Genomic DNA, 13,284 nt, shown 5'->3' with positions numbered 1-13,284 from the left:
ATACTGAGCCTTCAGTTAGCAATAACATGATACTGAGCCTTCAGTTAGCAATAACATGATACTGAGCCTTCAGTGAGCAATAACATGATACTGAGCCTTCAGTGAGCAATAACATGATACTGAGTCTTCAGTTAGCAATAACATGATACTGAGCCTTCAGTGAGCAATAACATGATACTGAGCCTTCAGTGAGCAATAACATGATACTGAGCCTTCAGTGAGCAATAACATGATACTGAGCCTTCAGTTAGCAATAACATGATACTGAGTCTTCAGTGAGCAATAACATGATACTGAGCCTTCAATGAGCAATAACATGATACTGAGCCTTCAGTTAGCAATAACATGATACTGAGCCTTCAGTTAGCAATAACATGATACTGAGCTCTAAGTTAGCAATAACATGATACTGAGCCTTCAGTGAGCAATAACATGATACTGAGCCTTCAGTGAGCAATAACATGATACTGAGTCTTCAGTGAGCAATAACATGATACTGAGCCTTCAGTGAGCAATAACATGATACTGAGCCTTCAGTGAGCAATAACATGATACTGAGCCTTCAGTGAGCAATAACATGATACTGAGCCTTCAGTTAGCAATAACATGATACTGAGCCTTCAGTGAGCAATAACATGATACTGAGCCTTCAGTTAGCAATAACATGATACTGAGCCTTCAGTGAGCAATAACATGATACTGAGCCTTCAGTTAGCAATAACATGATACTGAGCCTTCAGTTAGCAATAACATGATACTGAGCCTTCAGTGAGCAATAACATGATACTGAGCCTTCAGTGAGCAATAACATGATACTGAGCCTTCAGTGAGCAATAACATGATACTGAGCCTTCAGTGAGCAATAACATGATACTGAGCCTTCAGTTAGCAATAACATGATACTGAGCCTTCAGTGAGCAATAACATGATACTGAGCCTTCAGTGAGCAATAACATGATACTGAGCCTTCAGTTAGCAATAACATGATACCGAGCCTTCAGTTAGCAATAACATGATACTGAGCCTTAAGTGAGCAATAACATGATACTGAGCCTTCAGTTAGCAATAACATGATACTGAGCCTTCAGTTAGCAATAACATGATACTGAGCCTTCAGTTAGCAATAACATGATACTGAGCCTTCAGTTAGCAATAACATGATACTGAGCCTTCAGTTAGCAATAACATGATACTGAGCCTTCAGTGAGCAATAACATGATACTGAGCCTTCAGTTAGCAATAACATGATACTGAGCCTTCAGTTAGCAATAACATGATACTGAGCCTTCAGTTAGCAATAACATGATACTGAGCCTTCAGTTAGCAATAACATGATACTGAGCCTTCAGTGAGCAATAACATGATACTGGGCCTTCAGTTAGCAATAACATGATACTGAGCCTTCAGTGAGTAATAACATTATACTGAGACTTCAGTGAGCAATAACATGATACTAAGCCTTCAGTTAGCAATAACATGATACTGAGCCTTCAGTGAGCAATAACATGATACTGAGTCTTCAGTTAGCAATAACATGATACTGAGCCTTCAGTTAACAATAACATGATACTGAGCCTTCAGTTAGCAATAACATGATACTGAGTCTTCAGTGAGCAATAACATGATACTGAGCCTTCAGTGAGCAATAACATGATACTGAGCCTTCAGTGAGCAATAACATGATACTGAGCCTTCAGTTAGCAATAACATGATACTGAGCCTTCAGTTAGCAATAACATGATACTGAGCCTTCAGTTAGCAATAACATGATACTGAGTCTTCAGTTAGCAATAACATGATACTGAGCCTTCAGTTAGCAATAACATGATACTGAGCCTTCAGTGAGCAATAACATGATACTGAGTCTTCAGTGAGCAATAACATGATACTGAGCCTTCAGTGAGCAATAACATGATACTGAGCCTTCAGTGAGCAATAACATGATACTGAGCTCTAAGTTAGCAATAACATGATACTGAGCCTTCAGTGAGCAATAACATGATACTGAGCCTTCAGTGAGCAATAACATGATACTGAGCCTTCAGTGAGCAATAACATGATACTGAGCCTTCAGTTAGCAATAACATGATACTGAGCCTTCAGTGAGCAATAACATGATACTGAGCCTTCAGTTAGCAATAACATGATACTGAGTCTTCAGTGAGCAATAACATGATACTGAGCCTTCAGTGAGCAATAACATGATACTGAGCCTTCAGTGAGCAATAACATGATACTGAGCCTTCAGTTAGCAATAACATGATACTGAGCCTTCAGTGAGCAATAACATGATACTGAGTCTTCAGTGAGCAATAACATGATACTGAGCCTTCAGTGAGCAATAACATGATCCTGAGCCTTCAGTGAGCAATAACATGATACTGAGCCTTCAGTGAGCAATAACATGATACTGAGCCTTCAGTGAGCAATAACATGATACTGAGCCTTCAGTGAGCAATAACATGATACTGAGCCTTCAGTTAGCAATAACATGATACTGAGCTCTAAGTTAGCAATAACATGATACTGAGCCTTCAGTTAGCAATAACATGATACTGAGCCTTCAGTGAGCAATAACATGATACTGAGCCTTCAGTGAGCAATAACATGATACTGAGCCTTCAGTTAGCAATAACATGATACTGAGCCTTCAGTTAGCAATAACATGATACTGAGCCTTCAGTTAGCAATAACATGATACTGAGCCTTCAGTGAGCAATAACATGATACTGAGCCTTCAGTTAGCAATAACATGATACTGAGCCTTCAGTTAGCAATAACATGATACTGAGCTCTAAGTTAGCAATAACATGATACTGAGCCTTCAGTGAGCAATAACATGATACTGAGCCTTCAGTGAGCAATAACATGATACTGAGCTCTAAGTTAGCAATAACATGATACTGAGCCTTCAGTTAGCAATAACATGATACTGAGCCTTCAGTTAGCAATAACATGATACTGAGCCTTCAGTGAGCAATAACATGATACTGAGCCTTCAGTTAGCAATAACATGATACTGAGCCTTCAGTGAGCAATAACATGATACTGAGCCTTCAGTTAGCAATAACATGATACTGAGTCTTCAGTGAGCAATAACATGATACTGAGCCTTCAGTGAGCAATAACATGATACTGAGTCTTCAGTGAGCAATAACATGATACTGAGCCTTCAGTGAGCAATAACATGATCCTGAGCCTTCAGTGAGCAATAACATGATACTGAGCCTTCAGTGAGCAATAACATGATACTGAGCCTTCAGTGAGCAATAACATGATACTGAGCCTTCAGTGAGCAATAACATGATACTGAGCCTTCAGTGAGCAATAACATGATACTGAGCCTTCAGTGAGCAATAACATGATACTGAGCTCTAAGTTAGCAATAACATGATACTGAGCCTTCAGTTAGCAATAACATGATACTGAGCTCTAAGTTAGCAATAACATGATACTGAGCCTTCAGTGAGCAATAACATGATACTGAGCCTTCAGTGAGCAATAACATGATACTGAGTCTTCAGTGAGCAATAACATGATACTGAGCCTTCAGTGAGCAATAACATGATCCTGAGCCTTCAGTGAGCAATAACATGATACTGAGCCTTCAGTGAGCAATAACATGATACTGAGCCTTCAGTGAGCAATAACATGATACTGAGCCTTCAGTGAGCAATAACATGATACTGAGCCTTCAGTGAGCAATAACATGATCCTGAGCCTTCAGTGAGCAATAACATGATACTGAGCCTTCAGTGAGCAATAACATGATACTGAGCCTTCAGTGAGCAATAACATGATACTGAGCCTTCAGTGAGCAATAACATGATACTGAGCCTTCAGTGAGCAATAACATGATACTGAGCCTTCAGTGAGCAATAACATGATACTGAGCCTTCAGTGAGCAATAACATGATACTGAGCCTTCAGTTAGCAATAACATGATACTGAGCCTTCAGTTAGCAATAACATGATACTGAGCCTTCAGTGAGCAATAACATGATACTGAGCCTTCAGTGAGCAATAACATGATACTGAGCCTTCAGTTAGCAATAACATGATACTGAGCCTTCAGTTAGCAATAACATGATACTGAGCCTTCAGTGAGCAATAACATGATACTGAGCCTTCAGTTAGCAATAACATGATACTGAGCCTTCAGTTAGCAATAACATGATACTGAGCTCTAAGTTAGCAATAACATGATACTGAGCCTTCAGTGAGCAATAACATGATACTGAGCCTTCAGTTAGCAATAACATACAACAACAAGAGAAAATACTGAGTTCTCCTCTTGAGAGAAAGAAGTGAGACAAAAATGTATCTATCAGTACCATCACACTGTACTGTAGCCTATATAAACTGTACTGTAGCCTATATAAACTGTACTGTAGCCTATATAAACTGTACTGTAGCCTATATAAACTGTACTGTAGCCTATATTAACTGTACTGTAGCCTATATAAACTGTACTGTAGCCTATATTAACTGTACTGTAGCCTACAAGAAGTGTGCCATATTCAACTGAAAGAGAACCATAAAACTGAAGCTATGGGCATTATTTAAACCAGCACAACGTAACATGCTTCACTGTTCTAGCAACAGAGGGAGAGAAAGAAGTGACACTTACACACACATCGTCCGGAGTCCTGGTAGTAACTCTGTCTCTGCTTTCCAGTGAGAGTGTGTGTGTGTCTGTCTGTCTGTCTTTCCCCCTGCCCTCACCGAGAGTACGGCCAGGGTCTGCCAGAGGCACTGTAAAAACAAGCGCTCACGTGAGTACTACTCCACAGCGGGTCCCAAAATAAATAAAACGCGCATCCAAAAAAAGGAGAGATGGAGAAATATCAAATAAACTATTGCGCATTTAAGAAGGTACGCTCATTTGCAATGCAACTACTCCCTCCCCTTAAACCCAAAATACTTTGGACAGAGTTTTTTTTCTCCTTCCGATCCGGAGAGAAAGGGAGAGAAAGAGAGAAGAGGAGAAAGAGAAAAGGTAGACCAGGGAAGGCTAGAGTAGGCGGAACTCTTCTGCTGTCTTGCTCTTACTACTCTTTCAGCTTGTTTCTTCCTTCCTCCTCTTGTGGGCAGCGAACATTAAACCCCGGGCTTCCAAGCAGTGGAATGTGACAGCGGGAAAGAGCGAGGAGGAAAAACAGAGAGAGAGAGAGCGTGGGGCATATGGTGTCCACCTACAACAGGGGTGTCAAACTCATTTTGCCGGTCTTCAACGAGGTCCGGAGGGCAGCACTGAAAATGTTTATTTCCTCACTGTCTCTATCTATCTCGTCTAGCTTTCATTTCAGTGATAATTAGTGAGCTGGACACATTTAAGAAACTGTATGAATGTAGGTCCATTATCATTTCTACACAGTTTAGATTCGGTTTTAGTCATTTTATTGTATATTGAGTTTCTCTCTCACTCTGCCCCCTTTTTCACTCTCCTCTCTCTGCCTCTCTCTCACTCTGCTCTCTTTCTCTCCCCCTCTCTGATTGTCTCTCTCTCTCACTCTGCTTGTCTCTCTCCCTCTCTGCTTGTCTCTCTCTCCCTCTCTGCTTGTCTCTCTCTCCCTCTCTGCTTGTCTCTCTCTCCATCTCTGCTTGTCTCTCTCTCTCACTCTGCTTGTCTCTCTCTCTCACTCTGCTTCTCTCTCTCTCTCTCTCTCTCTCTCTCAATTTCAATTCAATTTAAGGGCTTTATTGGAATGGGAAACGTATGTTTACATTACCAAAGCAAGTGAAATAGATAATAAACAAAAGTGAAATAAACAAAAAATGAACAGTAAACATTACACTTACAAAAGCTCCAAAATAATAAAGACTTTTCAAATGTCATATATTCTTTGTGGGTCTGTGTAAATCTGAGGGAAATATGTGTCTCTAATATGGTCATACATTTGGCAGGAGGTTAGGGAGTGCATCTCAGTTTCCACCTCTCTCTCGCTCTCTCTCTCTCTCTCTCTGTTCCTCAACCACTGAAGGAAAACTGAAAGCAGCTATTGACTGGAAATGATTAGTGTCTGAATACAAAATGAAAGCACGTCACTTACTACACTCAGCTACCTGGGAAGAAGGTAAACACAGAATGTAGCTACAAAGGAACACAACATGAGTAAACTTGCTTAGACCAAGAATCATTTCAGTGTGTTAGGCTTCTATTGTGTCCAGAGTTTCCCCGACTTTCCAGACCAACAAAAGATGCCATTAGCAAACACATATGGAAAAACAACTGAGGTGAAAAACCACAGTGTGTGTTCACTTTGTCCCATTTTTATAGCTTATGAGGAAAACACAATAGCTTAACAGAACAGCTCTCCCCTTAACTGAAAAAATCTGAACGATGCCATTGTTTACCGTATACAAACCACTCGTAGGAGACCCAGATAGAGAGAGATAGATAGAGAGAGGTGGTACAGAGAGATAGTGGGAGAGAGAGATAGAGAGAGGGGAAGAGAGAAAGGTGGTACAGAGAGAGAGAGAGAGAGAGAGCGAGAGACAGAGAGAGAGAGAGAGAGAGAGAGAGAGAGAAAGAGAGAGAGATAGTGGGAGAGAGTGAGAGACAGAAAGGGGGTACAGAGAGATAGTGGGAGAGAGAGAGAGAAAGAGGGTACAGAGAGAGAGAGAGAGAGCAAATGTACTGTACAAATGTACTGAGCAAATGTCAAATAGTCTTTTTACCAAATTACCGTAAGACAGACCACGTATTCACCCTGCACACCCTAATTGACAAACAAACAAACCAAAACAAAGGCAGTCTTTTCATGCTTTGTTGATTGCAAAACATTTTTGACTCAATTTGGCATGAGGGTCTGCTATACAAATTGATGAAAAGTGGTGTTGGAGGAAAAACATACAACATTATAAAATCCATGTACACAAACAACAAGTGTGCGGTTAAAATTTGCAAAAAACAAACATAACATTTCCACAGGGCCGTGGGGTAAGACAGGGATGCAGCTTAAGCCCCACCCTCTTCAACATATATATCAACGAATTGGCGAGGGCACTAGAACAGTCTGCAGCACCCGGCCTCACCCTACTAGAATCTGAAGTCAAATATCTACTGTTTGCTGATGATCTGGTGCTTCTGTCCCCAACCAAGGAGGGCCTACAGCAGCAACTAGATCTTCTGCACAGATTCTGTCAGACCTGGGCCCTGACAGTAAATCTCAGTAAGACAAAAATAATGTTGTTCCAAAAAAGGTCCAGTTGCCAGGACCACAAATACAAATTCCATCTAGACACCGTTGTACTAGAGCACACAAACAACTATACATACCTCGGCCTAAACTTCAGCGCCACAGGTATCTTCCACAAAGCTGTGAACGAGCTGAGAGGCAAGGCAAGAAGGGACTTCTATGACATCAAAAGGAACATAAAATTCAACATACCAATTAGGATCTGGCTAAAAATACTTGAATCAGTTATATAACCCATTGCCCTTAATGGTTATGAGGTCTGGGGTCCGCTCACTAACCAAGAATTCCCAAAATGGGACAAACACCAAATTGAGACTCTGCATGCAGAATTCTGCAAAAGTATTCTCAGTGTACAATGTAAAACACCAAATAATGCATGCAGAGCAGAATTATGGTGATACCCGCTAATTATCAAAATCCAGAAAAGAGCCGTTAAATTCTACAACCACCTAAAAGGAAGTGATTCACAAACCTTCCATAACAAAGCCATCACCTACAGAGAGATGAACCTGGAGAAGAGTCCCTTAAGCAAGCTGGTCATGGGGCTCTGTTCACAAACACAAACAGACCCCATAGAGCCCCAGGACAGCAACACAATTAGACCCAACTAAATCATGAGAAAACAAAAAGATAATTACTTGACATATTGGAAAGAATTACAAAAAAACAGATCAAACTAGAATGCTATTTGGCCCTAAACAGAGTACACTGTGGCAGAATTCCTGACTGTGGCAGAATTCCCAAAATCAAGGAAAACTTTGACTATGTAAAGACAGGCTATGTGCACACTGCCCACATAATGAGGTTGAAACTGAGATGCACTACCTAACCTCCTGTCAAATGTATGACAATATTAGAGACACATATTTCCCTCAGATTACACAAACCCCAATCTTGATAAACTCCCATATCTACTGGGTGAAATGCCACAGTGTGCCATCATACAAGCAATATTTGTGACCTGTTGCCACACGAAAAGGGCAACCAGTGAAGAACCTTTTGTACTTTAACTATTTGCACATAAAATGAAATTTGAAATGTCTTTATTCTTTTGGAACTTTTGTGAGTGTAATGTTTACTGTTAATTTGATTTGTTTATTTCACTTTTGTTTATTTAGTACCGAGAGAGAGAGAGAGAGAGAGAGAGAGAGGGGGGGGGGGGGGTGGGAGAGAGAGAGAGAGAGGGGGAGAGAGAGAGAGGGGGGGGGGGGGAGAGCGAGAGAGAGGAGGGGAGTAAAACACCTTTGGTTTTAAAGTGTATACCACTTTATTAGAACAACAAATCTCTTACTGTATGTCCCTTAGGAACCAAACCATCCCATCTAAAGTGTATTCAACTGAGAATTGAATAAAGTTCATAGAGATTGTGTGTATGTGTTTATGCCTGTATGTGTGTGTGTGTGTGTGTGTGTGTGTGTGTGTGTGTGTGTGTGTGTGTGTGTGTGTGTGTGTGTGTGTGTGTGTGTGTGTGTGTGTGTGTATGTGTGTATGTGTGTATGTGTGTGTGTGTGTATGTGTGTGTGTGTGTATGTGTGTGTGTACCAGCAGCTATTAGATGATGTGAGTGAGCTAGTTTGTGTGGGAGCGGGACAGACATCAGCTGACTAAACATGCTGACCAAGAGGTCCTGACCAAGCACAATCCTCTGACTGTCTGGCATCAGCAAATCACCATGGCAACCACCCACCTACCCACCTGCCTGCCCGTCCGCCCACGAACGCCAAAACGCCTCGAGTTCCTACCACAGCATCTGATTCGCTGACAGGACAGCTTGGGTAAAGTGCACAGACCACTTAACTGAAATAATTTCAATTCAATCCAACTCAATACATGAAACAAGTCAGGCTAACTATTTGAGGTGCTGTATTTATAGTTGTCGGATGCTGTTGAGTGTTATGTTCTTGCTAAAACGTTGATGCTGTTGAGTGTTATGTTCTTGTTAAAACGTTGATGCTGTTGAGTGTTATGTTCTTGTTAAAACGTTGATGCTGTTGAGTGTTATGTTCTTGTTAAAACGTTGATGCTGTTGAGTGTTATGTTCTTGTTAAAACGTTGATGCTGTTGGGTGTTATGTTCTTGCTAAAACGTTGATGCTGTTGAGTGTTATGTTCTTGTTAAAACGTTGATGCTGTTGAGTGTTATGTTCTTGTTAAAACGTTGATGCTGTTGGGTGTTATGTTCTTGTTAAAACGTTGATGCTGTTGGGTGTTATGTTCTTGTTAAAACGTTGATGCTGTTGGGTGTTATGTTCTTGTTAAAACGTTGATGCTGTTGGGTGTTATGTTCTTGTTAAAACGTTGATGCTGTTGGGTGTTATGTTCTTGTTAAAACGTTGATGCTGTTGGGTGTTATGTTCTTGTTAAAACGTTGATGCTGTTGAGTGTTACGTTCTTGCTAAAACGTTGATGCTGTTGAGTGTTATGTTCTTGCTAAAACGTTGATGCTGTTGAGTGTTATGTTCTTGTTAAAACGTTGATGCTGTTGAGTGTTACGTTCTTGTTAAAACGTTGATGCTGTTGAGTGTTATGTTCTTGCTAAAACGTTGATGCTGTTGAGTGTTATGTTCTTGTTAAAACGTTGATGCTGTTGAGTGTTATGTTCTTGTTAAAACGTTGATGCTGTTGAGTGTTATGTTCTTGTTAAAACGTTGATGCTGTTGGGTGTTATGTTCTTGCTAAAACGTTGATGCTGTTGAGTGTTATGTTCTTGTTAAAACGTTGATGCTGTTGAGTGTTATGTTCTTGTTAAAACGTTGATGCTGTTGGGTGTTATGTTCTTGTTAAAACGTTGATGCTGTTGGGTGTTATGTTCTTGTTAAAACGTTGATGCTGTTGGGTGTTATGTTCTTGTTAAAACGTTGATGCTGTTGGGTGTTATGTTCTTGTTAAAACGTTGATGCTGTTGGGTGTTATGTTCTTGTTAAAACGTTGATGCTGTTGGGTGTTATGTTCTTGTTAAAACGTTGATGCTGTTGAGTGTTACGTTCTTGTTAAAACGTTGATGCTGTTGGGTGTTATGTTCTTGCTAAAACGTTGATGCTGTTGAGTGTTATGTTCTTGTTAAAACATTGATGCTGTTGAGTGTTATGTTCTTGCTAAAACGTTGATGCTGTTGAGTGTTATGTTCTTGCTAAAACGTTGATGCTGTTGGGTGTTATGTTCTTGCTAAAACGTTGATGCTGTTGAGTGTTATGTTCTTGTTAAAACGTTGATGCTGTTGAGTGTTATGTTCTTGTTAAAACGTTGATGCTGTTGAGTGTTATGTTCTTGTTAAAACGTTGATGCTGTTGAGTGTTATGTTCTTGTTAAAACGTTGATGCTGTTGAGTGTTACGTTCTTGCTAAAATGTTGATGCTGTTGAGTGTTACGTTCTTGTTAAAATGTTGATGCTGTTGAGTGTTACGTTCTTGTTACAACGTTGATGCTGTTGAGTGTTACGTTCTTGTTAAAACGTTGATGCTGTTGGGTGTAACGTTCTTGTTAAAACGTTGATGCTGTTGAGTGTTATGTTCTTGTTAAAACGTTGATGCTGTTGAGCGTTACGTTCTTGTTAAAACGTTGATGCTGTTGCTAAAATGTAAGCTAAGGGGACACTGATTTTCTCAGAAACAACTGACAAAACCAGTGTGTGTGTCAGTGCCACCTGCACCTATCCTCCACATACAGACACACTGCATACACTCTACACACACTACACACACACACACACACACACACTCTCTACACACACACACACACTCTACACATTCTACACACATTACACACACACACACACACACTCTCTACACACACACACACTCTACACACTCTACACACATTACAACTGCTGCTACCAGACTCTTATTATGATTGATAAAAACTGCACAATTGAATCACTTCACCAATCACCTCATCCCCAAACGTGTGTAAATACAGTCTATAAATTGGGCCTTCCCTTATTATACGGATGTTAAAATGTTTATTCTGTTCTGAGACATTTACTTTATGTTCCTATTATTATTTATTATTGTTGTTGCATTGTCCAGAAGGAACCTGCAAGTAAGCATTTCATTGGACGGTGTATGCCATATGTATCTTGTGTACACGAGTAATATTAACTTGAAACTTGATAGAAGTAGTAGTGGACAGTGAGAGGATATCAGAACAGACAGTACTAGTTGATAGTGAGGGGATATCAGAACAGAGACAGTACTAGTTGATAGTGAGGGGATATCAGAACAGACAGTACTAGTTGATAGTGAGGGAATATCAGAACAGAGACAGTACTAGTTGATAGTGAGGGGATATCAGAACAGACAGTACTAGTTGATAGTGAGGGGATATCAGAACAGACAGTACTAGTTGATAGTGAGGGGATATCAGAACAGAGACAGTACTAGTTGATAGTGAGGGGATATCAGAACAGACAGTACTAGTTGATAGTGAGGGGATATCAGAACAGACAGTACTAGTTGATAGTGAGGGGATATCAGAACAGACAGTACTAGTTGATAGTGAGGGGATATCAGAACAGACAGTACTAGTTGATAGTGAGGGAATATCAGAACAGACAGTACTAGTTGATAGTGAGGGGATATCAGAACAGACAGTACTAGTTGACAGTGAGGGGATATCAGAACAGACAGTACTAGTTGATAGTGAGGGAATATCAGAACAGACAGTACTAGTTGATAGTGAGGGGATATCAGAACAGACAGTACTAGTTGATAGTGAGGGGATATCAGAACAGACAGTACTAGTTGATAGTGAGGGGATATCAGAACAGAGACAGTACTAGTTGATAGTGAGGGGATATCAGAACAGAGACAGTACTAGTTGATAGTGAGGGGATATCAGAGCAGACAGTACTAGTTGATAGTGAGGGGATATCAGAACAGACAGTACTAGTTGATAGTGAGGGGATATCAGAACAGAGACAGTACTAGTTGATAGTGAGGGGATATCAGAACAGAGACAGTACTAGTTGATAGTGAGGGGATATCAGAACAGACAGTACTAGTTGATAGTGAGGGGATATCAGAACAGACAGTACTAGTGGCTAGTGAGGGGATATCAGAACAGACAGTACTAGTTGATAGTGAGGGGATATCAGAACAGAGACAGTACTAGTTGATAGTGAGGGGATATCAGAACAGACAGTACTAGTTGATAGTGAGGGGATATCAGAACAGACAGTACTAGTTGATAGTGAGGGGATATCAGAACAGAGACAGTACTAGTTGATAGTGAGGGGATATCAGAACAGAGACAGTACTAGTTGATAGTGAGGGGATATCAGAGCAGACAGTACTAGTTGATAGTGAGGGGATATCAGAACAGACAGTACTAGTTGATAGTGAGGGGATATCAGAACAGAGACAGTACTAGTTGATAGTGAGGGGATATCAGAACAGAGACAGTACTAGTTGATAGTGAGGGGATATCAGAACAGACAGTACTAGTTGATAGTGAGGGGATATCAGAACAGACAGTACTAGTGGCTAGTGAGGGGATATCAGAACAGACAGTACTAGTTGATAGTGAGGGGATATCAGAACAGAGACAGTACTAGTTGATAGTGAGGGGATATCAGAACAGACAGTACTAGTTGATAGTGAGGGGATATCAGAACAGACAGTACTAGTTGATAGTGAGGGGATATCAGAACAGACAGTACTAGTGGCTAGTGAGGGGATATCAGAACAGACAGTACTAGTGGCTAGTGAGGGGATATCAGAACAGAACAGGATTCTTCTACCTATCATACTCACATACAGCTCAACAGCCAACAGAGACCTGTGGTCAGTCATTTACTGTGTGTCATACCCTCCTGATCGTCTCCGTTCAGATGTGTGTGTGTATGCATGCGTGTGTGTGTGTGTGTGTGTGTGTGTGTGTGTGTGTGTGTGTGTGTGTGTGTGTGTGTGTGTGTGTGTGTGTGTGTGTGTGTGTGAAATGGTATCCAAGACAGACAGGAGGATGCAGGGGGAAGCAGGCCCAGTGGACCCAGTGCTGTTTAGCTGGCCTGCAGATAAGAAAAGGCACACACACACACACACATACACACTACACACCTGAGCCAAAATAAACATCTCCCCTGCAGT

At 40.8% G+C, this 13,284-nt stretch overlaps 1 protein-coding gene across 1 annotated transcript in view; it reads left to right on the top strand.

The window, feature by feature from the left end:
* The window catches only part of LOC120024238 (glutamate receptor ionotropic, kainate 2-like), a 163,350-nt gene that overhangs the window by 902 nt on the left and 149,164 nt on the right, over positions 1-13,284 (top strand). The gene's annotated exons all lie outside the window — the stretch shown is intronic.

This window comes from Salvelinus namaycush, chromosome 29, assembly GCF_016432855.1.
Source record: "Salvelinus namaycush isolate Seneca chromosome 29, SaNama_1.0, whole genome shotgun sequence".
NCBI classification, from domain to species: domain Eukaryota; kingdom Metazoa; phylum Chordata; class Actinopteri; order Salmoniformes; family Salmonidae; genus Salvelinus; species Salvelinus namaycush.
The sequence above is the reverse complement of the archived record's forward strand: the minus strand, read 5'-3'. Positions and strand labels throughout refer to the sequence as shown.